This window comes from Camellia sinensis, chromosome 11, assembly GCF_055761805.1.
Source record: "Camellia sinensis isolate YWXY chromosome 11, ASM5576180v1, whole genome shotgun sequence".
Classification (NCBI taxonomy): Eukaryota; Viridiplantae; Streptophyta; class Magnoliopsida; order Ericales; family Theaceae; genus Camellia; species Camellia sinensis.
Genome location: NC_138971.1, coordinates 113316273 through 113337207, shown reverse-complemented (window position 1 = coordinate 113337207; position 20935 = coordinate 113316273). Strand labels below are relative to the sequence as shown.

The 20935-nt window shown below is 37.8% G+C and overlaps 1 long non-coding RNA gene across 1 annotated transcript; it reads right to left on the bottom strand.

The window, feature by feature from the left end:
- Positions 1–5538: 5538 nt before the first annotated feature.
- LOC145803216 (uncharacterized) lies at positions 5539–6825 on the bottom strand. The gene is made up of 3 exons (XR_014345339.1): positions 6722–6825; positions 6043–6084; positions 5539–5656 (listed from the first exon to the last, which is right to left on the bottom strand). It is a non-coding gene; the product is annotated as an uncharacterized LOC145803216 (long non-coding RNA).
- Positions 6826–20935: the final 14110 nt, after the last annotated feature.

Below are 20935 nucleotides of genomic sequence, written 5' to 3'. Positions count from 1 at the left end.
AAAAGAGCTTAAAATATTAAAAAAATTCAATAAAAGCAAAAAAAAATACAAAAAATAAAAAAAAAATTAATTTTCTGAAAAATGAATCTTGAAAATCATAACCAAAACAGAGTGAATATCTTTTCGAACTATTTGTCAAAATTGATACACTTTTAGATTATTACATAATTTGGCTATTTCCAATTCAAACTCAATGCACAAGTTTCAATAGAGTTAAGCAAAAAAAAAAAAATTCTATCACAACCATTCGCATATGTTGCCCACTAAATTGTGTTTGGATTTTCAATTTGTTTTTACTTTTCTATTTTTAGAAATCCAAAATCTAAACAATCCGATAACTGTTTTTTAATGCTAAAACAGATGATCAGCATAGGCCCCTAATAATCTATATTCACTTTTTCTTCCAAAAAAAACAAAATTAATAATAAAAAGAAACAAATAATTAATTAATTAAAATAAAAAGAACAAGTGGATATCTTTTTGAACTATTTGTCAAAATTATCACATAATTTGGTTATTCCCCATTCAAACTGAGCAGAAGTTTCAATAGAATTAAACATTAAACAAAAAAAAAAAAAAAGATTATGAAAAATCTAGAAATTCCCTAGATATTGACTTGTGATTATGTATCAATTTTAAGTAGAATATAACAATCCCAATCAAACAATCAAGACAAAAGAGACACAACAATTTTACGTGGAAAAACCACAATTGGACACCTCCAACTATGATAAAAAAAACCACGGGCAACAGCCACAAAACAATTCACTAAGAAGATTAAAAGGAATTACACAAGTATACTCTCAATTACCTAGTGAATCTATACCTAACTGAACCAATCTCTATGTGCCTCTTCCAACCCGTCTTCACCTCGGAATTGTTTTTACGATGAGCCACCCCGGAATCCACCAAAGCTTCAGGCTCGAATTCTTCAGAATCCATCGAAGAACAACTCTCTCTTTTGTAGAACAAACAAAACCTTTGATGTACTCTCTTTAAACCATGAGTTGAATACTCAATAAAACATAAAAGAAAACTAGCAAAATATCTCCAGATATAAACCTTAAGAACCAAAAAGAAGATCTTGAGGAATTGTGGAGGAGTCTAGTTTTGAGAGAAAACCAACTACTTATCGAAAACCAAAAGTAATTCTAGTTTCTTTAGGAAACCAAATCCTTATCGAAATCCGGAACTGTGTTCGCGCGGTCCGCTCGAGCGTGGGATTTCCCGCTCGAGCGAAGACTTCATATTTTGTGATTTCATATAAGCTCTATGCTCGAGCGTCCGTTTCCCCGCTCGAGCGGCAAATTACACCATCCAGCACTTTTTCAGGCATAGCAGAGACACTGTGAGCTCGCAAACCCCGCTCGAGCGTCACTTTCCCCGCTCGAGCGGGAAGACCAAAACTGTAAAATCTGGAACTAAAAATTATTACAATTTTGAATGCAATTTTACATTTTGCTTCGGCCCGCGAGCTGACCGGGCAGCTCGACCCCATAATAATCAGCGAAGTGGCAATCTTGAAAGCATTAGCATCACAAACTTCTCTGAAAGGCTCGATTCGGGTTGGATTCTGTCACGACCCAAACCCGCCCTGAGAAGGTTGGCATCGTAACCGGCCAGTAATCCTAGATTACCACAGGCCTTTCTGTACAAAACATACATAACCGGGGCTTGCGGAAGCGAAAACAAAACACTAATAGTCCAAAGAGCTGTGCATTTATATGAACATACATTACATGCCAAAAATGTTAATTTACCCACTACATTACATCACATATAATCAAAATATCATATACACAACATAGGCTCACGCCACATGTACAACCAAAACTAAGCTTCCTAACGGCCTTCGAGGCCTAGCCCCATCTCAGAGGCACCAAAACACCGGGTAGGCTTCAAAACGGCGGCTCGACTCGGACTCCGCCTAGGCTTGACTCCCAGAGTGCTCACCTATAAATACATATATACAAACAATGAGCTAAAGCTCAGCAAGTAACATTAAAGTAAAGGGGTGGTGAACGAATTCCACATTTCATATATCCATAAAATAAATCATTCATAAACATAATCATCTCATATCAGAACATACATAATGGCATACTCCATAGAACATAACATTTGTCGTCCAACGACTAGAGTAACCGGCCCCGGACACCGATTAAACACATACCGAGATCTCGTAAACTGGTCCACTTAGGACTATCTATGGATGCCATACTAGATTCTCAAACTGGACATTCGTTCACAGAAAACATTTATCATTTCAAAACCATAGCATAACGTAACACTTTTAAACATAGATCATACTAACATATCTTTACAGAAATGTTACTCACAGTGGGTTTCCAAAACCGGTTGCACGGTCTTCGCCTCCTGACCTGCAATTATTAACATTAGAACACATTTCTTCAATACACATTATCATAGAAGCAAATGTTCATGCCATACTATCCTTTCTTTACTCTATTTCATGATTATGAGATGCTAAATGATGCAAATGACATGCGAAAATCATGTAATTCAACTTCTCAGAATTTCCTGAAATAAGTCCCCCGCTCGAGCGCCACTTTTCCCGCTCGAGCGGACTGCTCAATTTTCCAAAACTGCTGGGAGGCCGATTTTCATGCTCGAGCGGGAATCCCTCCGCTCGAGCGGACCACGCGAAAATCTGAAATTCTGAACTCCTTTCAAGCTTCAATTTCTCCTTTGCCAAAACAACTTCAAAGTGATGAAACCCAAGTCCCAAACACTTGACCAACAACTTGAATTAAACATCAAATCTCTTAAAACAACCCACATGAATCCTTTACAAGATCAAACTTTGAATTAAAATAGAAAACCATGAACATGTACATACAAGCTTCATTTCTTACATCCATGGAGGTTCTCCCTCAAATATGACAAACATGCAAGGAAACCATGATTTTGACCATGAACTTCATACTATTATGCCATAATCTTGAGATCAACATGCTAGAGGCCAAGAAGCAACAATCTATTTCATGAAAATCTTACCTTAGATAATGAATTGGAGAAGTTAGCTTGTTTTTCCCCCTTTTTCTTCTATCTTCTTCTCCTTGGTTTCTCTCTTCTACGAATTCACTCTCTCTCTCTCTCTCTTAGATATTTTCTTTCTTTTGTTTTGAGTCAAAACATGGTCAACATCCTTATCTATATATATATATATATATCATAAAAAAATATAGAATTGTGCCATAATCTTGAGCCAAACAAGGCTTAATGAATCAGACGAAATTCAGTCTTCAATTTATTTTCCCAAATGGTTCTAAAAATTCCCGGTATCACATAGGCGTGCTCAATTTCATTTTCCAAACTCATTACAGTCATCAATTTCAGTCCCGAAGTTATAGTTCCAACAGATATTTTTCCAATTCAAACAGATATTCTTCAATTAATTCGCATAAACACATAATTAATTACTGATAAATATGACACATGTTTTGGGGTCATTACACTCTCCCCACCTTAAGAATTTTGGTCCTCCAAACTTTACTTATCCTGGTGCAATCTCAGTCGGAAGCAACTCGACGGTTCTATTCAGTTATTCAGCATGATAAGGTAGTTCGTGAATCCATCTCATAACAATGAAGGCGGTATCATAGCAGTCAAACACATAATGAACATATTTTACATATACTAAAGTCAGCTAACAAGTTCTATAGCGTTCAATTCAGGGGTAGTAACGTCGATATAACAATCCATAGCAAAGGGAATAGCAAAGGTAAATTTGTTTCATCACAGTTATAGTCAATTTATTTCATGTCGTTCACTTTCAATTGATTTAACATAATTTACGTATGATTTGTTCCATCACAGTCACATGTTCCATCGCATAAGTAACATAGCCATCGCGTAGATAACAGTGCTAACATCACAGTAGATAATAAAAATCATACATGTATTCGCTTTTCCAGTATTCTGTGTCTTTTCTGAAACTAGGGTGAAAACCCTTCCTTGCCTCAATGTATTCCCCTCAGGAGTAGATGTTACGGTTGTCTTTGGTGTCATTGTTGAGTTAACTGCACTAGCAATGAGTCTTTCATTTCTTGAGTAAACTTGTGGACATGCTTTAGCTATATGTCCTTTTTGTCCACATTTGAAACAAACTCCAGTTCCGCGGCGACAAATACCCCAATGTTGCTTCCCACATTCCTTACAAGTAGGTCTACCTACACTTCCACTACTGCCCTTTGTTGTATCATCACTAAAACTTGAGTTCAAATTTTCATTCATGGAGGCCACTGATTCACTAACTGTTTCCACTTTCTGTTTCTTGAATTTCTTACTTTCTGCTTCGGTCATTGCTGTTAGCTTGCACATTTTCAAGTTAGCAATATTTGTTTCAGCCATCAAGGCTCTGTCAAGTACGTCAACATATTTTTCTAATTTCAACACATTCACCCTGTCAAGTACCTCAACATGTAAGCCACCCTCAAATTTCCTTGCCTTCTTGTAATCTGTATCAACCATATGAGGAGCATAACGGGCTAATTCAGTAAATTTACTCTCATATTTCGTTAGTGACATAGTGCCTTGCTTCAACTGTTCAAATTCAGATATCTTCCTATCTTGTATACATTGTGGAAAATATTTTTCATAAAACGTCTCTTTGAATCGATCCCATGTTAAGTCCCTATTCTCACCTCGTACGAGCATCCACCATCTTTGAGCTTCTTCTGTCAGAGTAAATGTTGCTAACAAAACTTTATAGACATCTGTACACGGAAACACTTCAAAAATCTTTTCAGTTTCTAATACCCATGCCTCCACTTTTAATGGTTCAATTCCCCCTGCAAATTCTGGTGGTTTAAGTTTCTTGTATTTCTGTGTCAAGGTGATAACATCATCATTATTAATCGGTTCCATTTGCACAGGTGGTGGTGGAGGAGGTGGAAATGGTTGTCTCTGTTGTTGTTGGTTTTGCTCTTGCTGTTGTCTCACCAACCCAGTTAAAGCTTCCACCATTCTTTCTAACCGATCTATTCTGGCATTAGAAGATTCTGACTCATCTACATTCCTTACATTAGTGTTCTCCATTGGTCTCTAGTACCCATAGTAGATAGAATATTTCATTCTCAACATAATAGTTCCTCTGTTGTCTCATCATTTACAGTTCTTGTCTCGTTATATATTCAAAAACACACGCACACATGCACATATGTTTATGCCATGCCCTATTTCTTTTCTAGGACACCCTACAGCTCATATGGACACGTGTGTGAGTAAATTAACTCGTGCGCTCTGATACCACTCTGTCACGACCCAAACCCGCCCCGAGAAGGTTGGCATCGTAACCGGCCAGTAATCCTAGATTACCACAGGCCTTTCTGTACAAAACATACATAACCGGGGCTTGCGGAAGCGAAAACAAAACACTAATAGTCCAAAGAGCTGTGCATTTATATGAACATACATTACATGCCAAAAATGTTAATTTACCCACTACATTACATCACATATAATCAAAATATCATATACACAACATAGGCTCACGCCACATGTACAACCAAAACTAAGCTTCCTAACGGCCTTCGAGGCCTAGCCCCATCTCAGAGGCACCAAAACACCGGGTAGGCTTCAAAACGGCGGCTCGACTCGGACTCCGCCTAGGCTTGACTCCCAGAGTGCTCACCTATAAATACATATATACAAACAATGAGCTAAAGCTCAGCAAGTAACATTAAAGTAAAGGGGTGGTGAACGAATTCCACATTTCATATATCCATAAAATAAATCATTCATAAACATAATCATCTCATATCAGAACATACATAATGGCATACTCCATAGAACATAACATTTGTCGTCCAACGACTAGAGTAACCGGCCCCGGACACCGATTAAACACATACCGAGATCTCGTAAACTGGTCCACTTAGGACTATCTATGGATGCCATACTAGATTCTCAAACTGGACATTCGTTCACAGAAAACATTTATCATTTCAAAACCATAGCATAACGTAACACTTTTAAACATAGATCATACTAACATATCTTTACAGAAATGTTACTCACAGTGGGTTTCCAAAACCGGTTGCACGGTCTTCGCCTCCTGACCTGCAATTATTAACATTAGAACACATTTCTTCAATACACATTATCATAGAAGCAAATGTTCATGCCATACTATCCTTTCTTTACTCTATTTCATGATTATGAGATGCTAAATGATGCAAATGACATGCGAAAATCATGTAATTCAACTTCTCAGAATTTCCTGAAATAAGTCCCCCGCTCGAGCGCCACTTTGCCCGCTCGAGCGGACTGCTCAATTTTCCAAAACTGCTGGGAGGCCGATTTTCACGCTCGAGCGGGAATCCCTCCGCCCGAGCGGACCACGCGAAAATCTGAAATTCTGAACTCCTCTCAAGCTTCAATTTCTCCTTTGCCAAAACAACTTCAAAGTGATGAAACCCAAGTCCCAAACACTTGACCAACAACTTGAATTAAACATCAAATCTCTTAAAACAACCCACATGAATCCTTTACAAGATCAAACTTTGAATTAAAATAGAAAACCATGAACATGTACATACAAGCTTCATTTCTTACATCCATGGAGGTTCTCCCTCAAATATGACAAACATGCAAGGAAACCATGATTTTGACCATGAACTTCATACTATTATGCCATAATCTTGAGATCAACATGCTAGAGGCCAAGAAGCAACAATCTATTTCATGAAAATCTTACCTTAGATGGTGAATTGGAGAAGTTAGCTTGTTTTTCCCCCTTTTCTTCTATCTTCTTCTCCTTGGTTTCTCTCTTCCACGAATTCTCTCTCTCTCTCTCTCTCTCTCTCTCTCTCTCTCTCTCTCTCTCTCTCTTAGATATTTTCTTTCTTTTGTTTTGAGTCAAAACATGGTCAACATCCTTATATATATATATATATATATATCATAAAAAAATATAGAATTGTGCCATAATCTTGAGCCAAACAAGGCTTAACGAATCAGACGAAATTCAGTCTTCAATTTATTTTCCCAAATGGTTCTAAAAATTCCCGGTATCACATAGGCGTGCTCAATTTCGTTTTCCAAACTCATTACGGTCATCAATTTCAGTCCCGAAGTTATAGTTTCAACATATATTTTTCCAATTCAAACAAATATTCTTCAATTAATTCGCATAAACACATAATTAATTACTGATAAATATGACATATGTTTTGGGGTCATTACAGATTCGCATCTAAGAACTCATAGCCTCACTGAAATAAAAATGCGAATAAAATTACAACTCAAAGGAGTTTTGTCAAACGAGATTGTCAAGAAATAAAACCTAACAGATTCGATCACAAGTTATTAACAACCATCTGCATATGTTGCCCACTAAATTGTGTTTGGATTTTCGATTTGTTTTTCCTTTTCTATTTTTAGAAATCCAAAATCTAAACAATCCAATAAGGAACAATTTACTCAGATGATCACCATAGGGCCCTAATAATCTATATTCACTTTTTCTTCCAAAAAAACAAAATTAATAATAAAAAGAAGCAAATAAGTAATTAATTAAAATAAAAAGATTGTTAAGTTGGATTGTCTTTGCAAAGAATAATCACTGGATTGATCACATTATCGTCTCTCCATTGAAGATATGCTTTGATGGCCAGTTTGGTGGCTGCTTATAGCTTAACGGATCGGTATAACTTCCACTTACAATATAAATAACTTAAATAGGCTGGAAAAAAAAAATTGATTATTAAACAATATGAAAAGGTATGCATTTAACTTTTGTTTTTCATTATTAACTTTAAACTTATAAAAAATCACACCAAACTGACCCATGATAAGATATCAAGATACAATTACAATCATGAGTACTGGCTCAACCATTGCCATTCGCTTTGGTTGGCAACTCAATATTTTATGCAAAAAATTAAAAAATTGTCAAAAAAATTAAAATATCAAATAATTTATATTAAAAAGTTTAAGATTCTCTTTTCATTTTATTTTTTACATATTTTTTCGTAAAAAATTAAAAATTCATTCTAAACATACTATTTTTTTTTTTTACCTTATATTTTAGCCAAACAATCAAAAAGTTACTAAGGCCAAGTTTGGGAAGATCCAAAAAGCCAAAAAGTCAAAAAGTTACTCAAAAAGCTAAAAAGTTAACACTATTCACCAAAAGTCAACAATTACGGCTGCACAACTCTCAATTCAAATTTTTCCCTACAAATCAATTTTTACAATTTTTTATTACACATTTTTCAATAAAAAGTCAAAAAGTTAACCCAAACATCTATATTTTCAACCTCAATTTTTTAGTCCAAAAAGACAAAAAGTGCACTTTTTTAGTCTTCCCAAACTTGGCCTAAGATAGTTAATTCCCAAACAATAAGTTAAGATTTAAAAATAAGGAGGACTTATGTGAAGATCTTACTAGACAATAGGTCATGTGAGAATTAATAGTGTTTTTCATCAAATATTATTAAAAAATATCACTAATTATTAATTTTCAACGATAGTTTAAAAGTTGTTGTAAAAAAAGTCATTAATTATAAGTTTTAGAGATAATTTAAAAAAATCGTCACAAAAAAGTTCAGTAATTTTCAACTTTTAGTGACAGTTTAAAAAATTCGTCATAAAAAAAGTCACAATTGTAAATTTTAGCGACAATTTATAAAAATCGTGATAAAAAAAGTCGGTAATTATTAATTTTTAGCTACATATATAAAAAAAAAATCATTATAAAAAAATTATTTTTAGACAATTTTATTAAGACTTATTTTCAATAAGATTTGATAAGGAAAACAAAGTAACTCCCTGTTATGAATATGATTAATTAAGATTACGTGTGATTTCTAATGAGATTGTAAACACATTGAATTGTGACTTTTAACGTTGGAAATCATACTAATTAACTTCAAAATAAAACAGGACATAAACCAAACCAAAAAAAAAAAAAAAAACAGAACAACACTTACTAAGAGGAAGTTGATTTGGGGAGCCATAAGAGTAGACATCAATTGTGGCAATAATATGGGCAGGAAGCCTTGATTGAGTATCTTCTTCTTCAAATAGTGAACCACAACCTCTGAGTCTAGAGGGCTAAAAATATACCCAGATGGCAAAATAAGTTGTTTACCATTTTGATCAACATTGACCTTAGAAAGAGGGGGGCTTGAGTAGTCTTCCTCCATTGTAGAGAGAGAGAGATAGCGCTTCCAATGAAAAACACAGAGGTAGTGAAGAAGAAGAAGAAGAACTGGTCTGTGCCTTTATACGTATAGATGGTGTCCATAGAAGACTGTACCGATTAGAAGAAGTGAACAAATTAGAGGTGTGAGTACACCCTGGTTAAAAAATAAATTTTAATTTTAAATTCATAACCTATTTTCTATATTGTTTAAAAAGTTAACAAGTCTTGTGCCCTTCTTTTGTCTATAAATATTTTTTATATATTTTTTTTTTTCCGAAGAGAAGGTTACTTGGTAAAATGAGATTTCTCGATAGAGAAATTGTCTATTATTTTTTATTTTTTTCGTTTGAATGGAAAAATTGACACGCAAGAAAATAAGATTACTTGTCAAAATGAGATTCTGGATGAAGAAATTTACACTTATTTTTATTTGCTGTAAGAAGAGAAGGCTACCTGACAAAAGGAAACTTTTTAGATACCAAGTAAGATGTTCATTTTTAATAATAGTATATATAAATAAATAAATATAAATAGATAGATAGATAAATTAATGAGTTTTCTCTCAACCTATTTAGTAGTGTTTGTTTAGGTAACTACTAAGATTTGGCAATTTGGTTCTTTTGTCAAAAACAAAAATGGCTTCTATTCTAGCTGACAAAAAAAAAAAAAAACAGTAATGATACGTAGCTCGAAATTTTCAAGCACGAATTTACCCCGAATCCAAAACAACGTCGTTTTAAACGGTAGTTTCGTTTTACGAGGGGGTTATTTAATGAAAATTATCTTACCGGTAAGAGAATCTAAAATGACGTTGTTTTGGGCAGTCGGAAGATTCGGGGAAGAAAGATTCGGGGAACAAAATATTTTCCAAAACAAAAAACTCACGCCATAGATTGAACCAACTTCCTCCTCCAAACTCTAAAATCTAATTTCAAATCTAAATTAAAGAGTCATGGTTTTGATTGAGAGAGAAGATTTGAAATTAAAAAGTTAGGACTTTGATTTGGGGTTTTTAAAAATTAAGGTTTTGATTGTGCATGATAGTGGTTTGCATTGAAGATATAAATGGTGTCCAAAGTTTCATATTGTTCATGAATTTATAATTTCATGGTAGGTTTTTATTGTTATTTTAGGCAGAGTATTTATACTGTTGTTGGTGGTGTATTGTTAGAGTGTGTTTGTATTGTTAGAGTGTGTTTGTTTTGAGGGATTATTTCATGGGATTGGATTATTAGTAGTCCATTATTTGGTTTAATTTTTTTGCTCCGGATTAATAGTCTCTCCGGACTATTAGTCCCTCATATGAGGAATTATTGTATCTTAGGGGGAGGGGTGAGATTATTTTCATGTGATTGGTATCCCATGGGACTAATGTGTAAAATGTTCATTTTACCCTCATGCTATTACTTAATAAACAATTGAAAAAGGATAAAATAGTCTTTTGAACATTTATAAATTATTTTTTTAGTGTTGTTAATTTAAAATTATATATTAAATAAAAAATATAAATTATAAATTATAAATTTAATTTAATTAAAAATAATAAATTAAAAATTATGGCCTTATAATTTTTTTAGTGTTGTTAAAAAATTAAATTTATATATTAAATAAAATTATTTTTTTAGTGTTGTCATTTTAAAATTATATATTAAATAAAAAATATAAATCATAAATTATAAATTTAATTTAATTAAAAATAATAAATTAAAAATTATGGCCTTATAAATTAAATTTTTTTAGTGTTGTTAAAAAATTAAATTTATACATTAAATAAAATTATTTTTTTAGTGTTGTTAATTTAAAATTATATATTACATAAAAAATATAAATCATAAATTTAATTTAATTGAAAATAATAAATTAAAAATTATGGCCTTATAAATTAAAAAATTTAGTATTGTTAAATTATAAATTATAGATTACAAATTTAAAATTATATATTAAATAAAAATTATAAATTACAAGGGTAAAATAATCTTTTGAACATTTATCCTTATCTAGTCTGTCCAACCAAACATTGAATTTATTAAAAATAGTTCAATCCAGACATCTAATCCCATGACTAAACAACCATAAGATACAAATTCAGTCCAACCAAATACTTCGGGCACAATGTATCCCAGTACTAACAGTCCGATGGATTATTATCCCCTTATTTAATCCGTCTAAACAAACACTTAATGAATACAGTGACTCATCCTTGTTATTAGTCTACTTATTTTGATTTTCTCTATGCCAAGTTCATCTAAGATTGCATTCAGAAACTTTTTAAGTATCTACACATTGATAATATATAGACAACAAAGCATAGTGAATAAAGTCTCATGCATGGGTGCATTGGTGAGAATGTTGGCCTCCGAGGCCTGTGGCATTGAGAAGGTGTGAAGAATTGTGTTTGGAGTTTGTTTGTCATGCATGGTTTCTGATATGAACATCAAATCTTCTCTTCCGAAGGCCTGATAATTCTGTGCTGAACTTTACTTGGAAGAGCAGACACATCATCTACAAGCATTTCAAATTGTTGTTTATCCTTATGTACATGAATACTTTTATGTGTTGGCTATCTAAAGTTTTTTTCAGATGTCAACTTTAATTCTATATAGCTGCAGTTTCTGGGCATGTTACTAGTAAAAAAAATTAGTTTCACTTGAAAAGATAAATTTAGTTCCACTTCTGAAGTAATGTTTTTTTACAATTTAAAAAGAAAAAGAAAAAGAAAAAGAACAAACATACTTATTTTTTTGAATTGATATACATTCTTATTGTAGTTGTGAATCCTATGATGGACATATAATATATGAATGCTGTGGAGAAGTGATTTGGAAATACTCTTTGGATCCTGTAGAACACTTTTGATCCTCGACAAGTCACCTAAAAAGGAATGAACACTCCGGTCGAGAGTGCCGGAATTAGCACTCCGACGGATAAGTCAGTATATATACTCTCTTGGTTGCTTATATCTTAAGTTAATCTTACTTGTTCTCACATACCTTTCTTTGGTTGATGCTCCTTTATTTATATTTTTTTTTTGGGCCTCAGGATCAGGCCCACCCTTAATCCATTGCACGTTTATGTATTCGGCCTTAGTTCGACTAGCTCCACGGCCGATTAATATATTCAGCTTTGGGATCATCCAGGATGAAGCTGAGTACAAATTTCGTCCTTAACTATTCTCATACCGTTATTCGGCTTTATTGCCCTCATAATATCCGGCTCTCACAATTGCCCCCCCCCCCCCCAAACATCCTATTAATGCCAGTTAGTCGGCATGTTTGGTTTTGAACCTAAAAAGTCAAGGAAAGAACGGCAATTAACCTCATTCCAACGCATGTCAAAACATGCTTCTCAGGCATCATTACATCATCTCGCCTCTTCGTACGCTTCCTTCATTTAATGCAATTTGAAACTATGTTGTCCCTTCGAGTGTAAGTTTTTTGAATACTCAAAGCTTCTGGTTTGCCTCTCGATATACTTCCATCTCGCAACCTCTGCAACTTCCTCCTATTTCTCATTGTCTCTTCTGCTTTTTGTAAGTTCTCTTCTCCTTCATTTCGAATCTCATTTCCTTGTTTATTTTTGGTTTCGCATAATCCTTAGGTTGGCTAGGATGGAAAAACACTTGAAAGAACTCCTTTCTCCAGAACGAATTTCTGGTTTTAGACGCCATTATTCCATCCCCGATGACGTCCATCTGTCACTCATGGCAGACAGCACCACTGATATGAAGAGGACTGATGAAAGTACAATCATCTTTCATCTTTTATCAATTGCTGAAAGCATAGTCTGTTTTCCCCTTTACCTATTTTTAAGGGTCGTCCTTCGATACTGGGGTCTTATTCCTTTCCAACCTAATGTAAATTTCTTCCGAATCATAATGGAGATTATAGAGTTGAATCGACGCCTTAGGATTAATCTCGGTATTCCTCCAATTCGGCGTTACTATGCCTTAGCCAAATCTACTGGCCGGCTAGGACACTATTTTCTCAGAACCAAGGATACCAATCATCACTCAGTGACTATGCTTGCCAGCTCTGGCAAGCGTGTTGACATGTCATGGTCGTTGTCCACGGTAACTGGGAATTTGGCGAGGGCGAAGATCGCCTAGATCCAGCGCCTAGGTGAAAAGGCGAACCAGGTGGCCGTATAATCCCCCACGTATATTTGTTGAGTATTTATCCAGCTTAAATTCTTCGTACTTACGATTTTATTTTGTACAGGTAACGACATGAAAAAAGTTCTTGCTTCGGCCGACGATACTGTACTTGCGTAGATTAAAACCGCGCTCCAATTCTTTGGCCGTTCGAATCTTCAGAAGCAAGGCAGGGCGGCCCACATACTTTTAAGATACGAGCTGACCTACTCCACGTTTTCGACTACAGATAACATTCCGATTCCGAGGGGTGAACAGCAACTTACAGCGCTTATTTTTCCGAACTTCAAGAATCTTAGGCAAATTGGTCTTGAAGCTTCAGATTCGGAGCCAGCGAATGAACAAGTAACCAAAGTTGCTGGGTAGCCGGATCAACCCTCGGACAGCTCCGAAAGACTAGAGTTTGACGTGGCACTGAATTCGGATTTTGAGGAAGCCGGCCTCAATCCTCCATCAACTTCAAGCCGATCGGGCATCTCATTCGAAGATATTTTCACTGACTTAGGGTACCTACCCAGCTCATATCCTGATAACATAGCTGATGAATCGCTTACTCAGTTGGCCAAGAAGAAAAATGCTGAGAGGATGGCTGTATGCAAGAAAGCCGAAGCCGAATGATCTCAGCCTCCACCCCCTCCACTTGAAGTTAGGACTGAGTCTACACCGCCTGCTCCTGTTGAGGAGACGGCTCATGCTGATACGGCCGAAACTGAGCTTGTTGTCGATCAACCAGAGGGCCAGGTGTCGGAGCAACGGGGGGAAAAGTATCCGGCCGAGGCCGAAGATTATTCAGAAAACCTGGTTAATAAATGGCCATGCATAGAAGAATCGGACCTAGTTATGCCGTTGTAGACACCCCATTTTTGACCGCCCTTAAGACTTGGGCACTACTAATGGTTTGCTCAGTGTTGAGAGATGTGCAGGGCAAAGATTCAGTTTCTTCGGCAAGGAGAGAGGCAAATCCTTCAAAACACTTTGTTTAGGGGTTTGGAGTTGAAGAAGAGAGGAAAGGAGAGGAGAAAACTAGTTTGGGAAAAGTTCGGCATGAATCCGGGTAGAAGCGAGTCGAGCAGCCCTCGCTGAATCGGGCTTATCTGTCTGTACACTTAGAGTTTATCTATGAGGCCACCATTGTCGGAAAGCTTACTTCCGGGGCTTCATTTTGCACTCAAGAATCTCTTAAAGCCAAGTCCGGATGGGGGAGATATGATTGGTTGAAGTTGGGTATCATCCCGGTTGGATCGAATCTGTGCGGCTTCACCAAAATGGGCATAACTTTTTCCACAGGAGGAATTTTAATGCAAGGTTTGCGCCATTGGAAAGCTAACTTCCAGGGCTTCAATTTGGACACCAAACGGACATTTTTTGACCTTACCAGCCATCCACCGGCACTATATTTATCCGGCCGGCAATTTATTGTGCCGACCGGCACTTTATTGTGCTGACCGGCAATTTTTGCTAGCCGACGACCTTCCGGAGCATTCTGCAGATTGAGTGGATTCCAGCTGTGCCAGCTGGAATGCACAGAATCGATCCCCCACGCACATGTGTGGTTGTTTTGCACCTTGTGAGTCTTTGAACCCCCTAACCTTCTAGAAGCTTGAACCCTTTGGCCAAGCTTCTTGGAGAAGCTTGGCCAGCTGTTTTAGCTTCCTCTAGAAGCCTTGCACCCCCCTTGAACCCCTTTGACCCTTTCCCTTTACTTAGCTTATAAGTTAAGTGCTTCCCTTGCCTTATATAAGCACCATTCCTCTCCCTTTGTCTAGGTTGGATGGTTTGAGGCAAAAAACCAGAGATATACCATGTATATCTGATATACATACATACAACCCTCGATCTCTCTCCATATCTCTCTCATTCAATCATCAAATACCCTTGTTCTTGGGCCATTTCTTCACCAACCCATAGCACCACACCCCCACACTTCATTCCAGCACATTGGAGGTCATTTGCAGAGGCTAGGAGCACCCAAACTTCAACCAAAAGCTGCTGGTTCATTGGTCTACAAAGGTGAGTCCTCTTCTTCCATTTTCTAGCCTATTCTTGCATCATATCTAAGCCATAGTTTCTTGCATCTTTGGGCTCCGACCCAAACTGTAACTCATCATATTTTGAGGTCCTCTTCATGTTTGATTGAGGACCTTTTGCTGTTTGAGGACAGTAGCTTGCACTTGCTTCATTACCCCTCTTAAATGCCATTATCTTGCATGTTATTCTTGGCCTATACGTGATCTGTTTTGGAGCATGATGTAAACTGTAAATAGGCTTATTTTGAGCCCCTCTTCAACATTGAAGAAGGGCTCAACACTGTTTGGGACCTCCATGCTATACTTGCCTTTATACCCTCTTTTGTCCCCATTTTTGCATGCTTTGGCAGCCCATTGTGCTTCCGTTTTTGATCTTTTTACAGGCCTAGAAAAGGTCTTATTTTGACCTTCTTAACATGTTTTATTAAGGGTCTTTGGCTGTTTGTTGAATATTTTGCACACTTTGTGTTATAGCCTCTTTTTGAGCCTCATTTTGCATTGCATTTCTAGCATATTTGTATACTGTTTTTGGGTTTTTACAGTTCTGTAAAGTGACTTATTTTGGGCCCCTCTTCAATGTTGTTGAAGGGCCCTAACCTGTTTGGAGTTAGCAGCTGTGAGTTGCTTCATAACCTCATGTTTAGGGCCATTTTTGCATGCCATTGTTGCCCTATCTTTGTTTGTTGTTTGGCCATGACTTGTACTAGAAAAATGCTTATTTTGAGGCTGCCTTGCTTCTGTATTTTCGTTCCATGTACCAATTATGCATGCTTTGTATGGCTGTAAGCCATTTCACGTACTTAATCTTGCATTTCGGGAGAAATTCCATGCATCGGGTGTGTTTTCGCCTCATTTCGGGGCTGTTTTCCCCCACACTTCAGTGCTGAAATTCCACTAGCATGTTTGCATATCATTTCCATGCTTTTGCATTGCGTATGCCATTGCCTCGGTTTGCGTGCCCGTGTGCACGCATTTCGAGGCACTTCATTTTTTATCCATCGGCCTCTTATGTGAGTGTGGCTGAGTCTCTCTCATGTTAGTATAAGTCCATGTTCCATTCTATATGCCATTTTAGCCATTGCATTGCATATGCCATTGCCTCGATTTGCGTGCCCGTGTGCACGCATTTCGAGGCACTTCATTTTCATCTTATGGCCACTGATGTGGGTGCGGCTGAGGTTCACTCACATTGGTGTAAGTCCATCTTGCATTGTGTATGCCATGTTTCAATACGTTGTGCATGTTATGTTGTTAGCATTGTGTGTGCCATGTAGTTATATTGCATGTTTGTATGTTTGCTTGCATGCTTAGGTCGCATGTGCATTGTTGTGCATTGCCTCGCCTCTTGACCAACCATGATTGAGGTTGGGTCCCTTGTATGTTTTGTGTGCATTGCATTTGACATTGAAATGCATACTTGACTCTTTGGCCATCATGCATCGAAATGCGTGATTGGTGGCCCGAAGGTCGAGGGCCATGTTCCCTTGAGTCCATTACATGATAGGGAGTGTGTCCATGCATACATGTGCCTGAAATTTCATGCCATACACTGTCTGTCCTTTGTTGCTGTCAAAACTGTCTTCTGCAGGAAGTTTCTGCCGACCGGCAACATTCAGTGCCGACCGGCCATTTATTCAGTGCCGATAGCTTTATCTCTAGCCGATGGATATTTCACACGGCCGGTGGCCATCCCTCCCAGCCGATGATGTTCTGCAATGCTCATAGAGGGTTCTCTGGGACTTTGACAAGTTTTCAGAGAAGAAAAGGCAGTGAAAACAGAGGCAGTAATGCTATGGCAGCGAGTTTCTGGGCGATATGGGTCAAGCATGCATCATTCGCGCATCCCGAGGCGGGGGCTGCGGCTATCTTCCTTTGGCACCTTTTTTTGATTAGACTAGAAGTTTTGTAATAATTATTCGGGCTGTATTATTATTTTGGTCCCTCCGAGTGAGGGCGTGTCTGTAATAAGTGTGTGTGCGTGGTGTGCATGTCTTCCAACCTCCACTTCTTTCTTCCCTTTTATTTACCTGCTTATGATGGTAGATTATGGCACATTTATTTTAGCATACCTTATGCTATGCATGCGTGCATTCATGCATTTGTTGACATGCACCGGGCTCGGTACATCATACAAACTACATTGTACTTTTCAATTCCAAATTGAATACATGTTACTTGTAGCATTTCATAGGCCATTTTAGGGTTAGCCGAGCCTGTTTAGATTGCATATTTGCATGTGTTGCATTAGCCATTTTTAACATGAACTAGGATCATGCATATGATTACTGACTAGTTTCTGTTTTGGCTCGGAGTACTAGGTAAGCTTTTATGCTTTAGCATATCGCATGCGTGTGAGTGTTGCCATGACAATATGATTACCATGAGGCTAGCTGCTTATGTGATATAACTGCTTGAATGCCTGTGGATGGAGGTTGAATTATCTAAATTGGAATAATGCATTAAAACTGTGAGTTTTAAGCCCACTAGATAGTGGCAAAATCATCTTTTCTAAAAGCCCACTTGAGGGTGGCAAAATCTGCATTTTAGCCTACTTGCGAGTAGTAAACCATTTTCAAAACAAACATGAAATGTTTTGTTCCAATTTGGGCGATTTCGTCTATACTTGTTTGCTGCGCGCACAACATAGTAATTCTAGGCTAATAACCGGAATAAGAACGCATAAAGTTTTCAAAAACGGATATCACGGTTAGTAGAGGCCGGTCTTCGGACCGGGCGAAAGGGGGTGCTCATAGTTGACCTTCTCCAATCATACCCTAGCTCCCGAGCCGAGACAACTCCGGTGATGACGGACATGTAGCCTTCGGCACCGAGTCAGGGTTTCTTAAATTTTCCCATTTTAAAAATATTTAGGTGGCGACTCTGTATCTGGCAAAGCAGTCCATGTTTGGCACTACTTTTTCAAAAATCTGTTTCTCAAAACGATTTGCCAGATTTGGACTCTTTGGTTCAGATTAAAAACCGTGACACAAATCGAGTCCGAACTGTAGTAGCATGAGGCACGCGGGCGCGTCTACCGCCGTTTACAATACAACCCAGGATAAGGAACGTGTCGATTGCTTCCGATGCATTAGTAGTGAACAATGCTGCAGTGGCCTTGAGCTTGGCCTCCTCAATTTCATTGTCGGTTGACAGGGCAACCTTTCGAGCAGAGCCTGATCTGTTATCCATAGCATTAGCCGCTCAATCGGCGATATTGGTATGTGTCTTAATCCTTAGTTCTGCATCAAAAACTAAAAATTTTTGTATATCACCTATCTTATTGATTTATTGGTTCGTAGGCGGCGAGGAGGATAGCAGAGATTGGTCGTTGCCAACATGATGCAATCGAGCAGATTGGCTTTCTGACTGCCGAAGTGGAAGCTGAAAAGAACAAAGCAGCAGAGGCCTCTCTTCGAGCTGAATTTGAAGCCATGAAAGCGGCAGAAGAAAGAACGAGGGCCGATGCCGAAGCTAACAAGGCCAAGAATTTTGATCGATTGAGATTGGCCGCTAAAAGAAGAGCGAACGCGAGCGAAGAAGCGCTCAAATTGGCCAACGAGACGATATCCAAGCTGGAGGCCGACTTGGAAGATTTGAAGAATGCGAAGGAAAAGGCCGAATCTGAGACATCCAAGGACTTCCAAGCCAGCTAGGACATAGCCTTAGAGAGCTATGCCGAGGAAGTGCCTAAGTTCGAAAATAGGGACTTCAAACACGGCTGGCTCAAAGCTTTAGCTGCCACTAACGTGATATCGGAACAGCCGATTCCGTACGAGCAGGTAGACGTTGAGCCGTTGGAGTCTGACCCTGAAAACTAACCTAGACTCAAAGTGATTTTCGTTTCTTGTTGGTATCTGAATGTATGTAGGTTTTGTTAGATTTTGACTGTATTTTGGTTAGAAGTTTAAACATAAGGTAGCTTTTATGTGTCAATTGACTTCTGTATGTACTCAATTTATGAATGAAAATTGCCTTTGCTTTTCTACTTACTGAATGTACTCGATTTGTGAATGAAAATTGCCTTTGCTTTTCTGGTTATTGAAGATCATGAAATAAGTAACTACTTAGCGGAACTATTAAATTAAGATCATGAAATAAGATGTAAGATCATGAAATAAGTTTTAGCGGAACTATTAAATTAATTCGACGCTAGATTAATCGCTTAACTTTGTCAAGCCGAATATACTAGTGCATCTGCCCTTGCCCTTGCCCCAGTAGATTGGTGAACGTGGTCAACGATTATCGGCCATTCATGAATTAGCTGGGGCAACCAATCTTTTCGGCACAATGGACTGATGTTAGGCCGAATAGATTAATTAATCTGCCCTTACCCCAGCAGATTAGTGAACGTGGTCAACGATTATTGGCCATTCATGAATTGACTGGGGCAACCTATCTTTTCGGCACAAAGGACTGATGTTAGGCCGAATAGATTAATTGATCTGCCATTGCCCCAGCAGATTAGTGAACGTGGTCAACAATTATTAGCCATTCATGAATTGGCTGGGGCAGCCTATCTTTTCGGCACAAATGACTAATGTTAGGCCGAATAGATTAATTAATCTGCCTTTGCCCCAGCGGATTAGTGAACGTGGCTAACGATTATCGGCCATTCATGAATTGGCTGGGGCAGCCAATCTTTTCAGCATAAAAGACTGATGTTAGGCCGAATAGATTAATTAATCTGCCCTTGCCCCAGCGGATTAGTGAACGTGGCCAACGATTATCGGTCATTCATGAATTGGCTGGGGCAACCAATCTTTTCGGCACAAAGGACTGATGTTAGGCCGAATAGATTAATTAATTTTCCCTTGCCCCAGCTGATTAGTGAACGTGGTCAACGATTATCGGCCATTCATGAATTGGCTGGGGCAGCCTATCTTTTCAGCATAAAGAACTGATGTTAGGCCGAATAGATTAATTAATCTGCTCTTGCCCCAGTGGATTAGTGAATGTGGCCAACGATTATCGACCATTCATGAATTGGCTGGGGCAGCCTATCTTTTCGGCACAACAGACTGATGTTAGGCTGAATAGATTAATTAATCTGCCCTTGCCCCAGCGGATTAGTGAACGTGGCCAACGATTATCGGTTATTCATGAATTGGCTGGGGTAGCCAATCTTTTCGGCACAAAGGACTTATACTATACTAGTGCATTAATTCGGCGCTATATTAACTGCTTAGCTTTGTCCGGCCGAATATACTAGTGCATCCGCCTTTGGCCCAGCAAATTGGTGGACGTTGCTGCTAATTTTTAGCTATTTATGAATTGGCTGGGACAGCATTGAAGAGATCGCTTTGGGAGCTGTGCACCCGTGGGTAATAAAAAGGATGGTTGCTTCGTGCGCGTAGGTCCTATTAGTGTGTTCAAACTCAACTCAAACCAGTCTATCGAAGAAGGTTAGATAAGTGTGAATGTCAAGTAGACTATTCTTTAACAACAAAGGAGAAGGTAGGACATTGGTTAAGCTGGACTCAGCAATGAATCGAGGTGGGGAACCTTCACGAACGGGAAGTAGGACGTCTAAGTAGTGGGAGAGGCGTCACTCTCCACGTCGTCGAAGTAGGTCACTTAGGAGGGAGA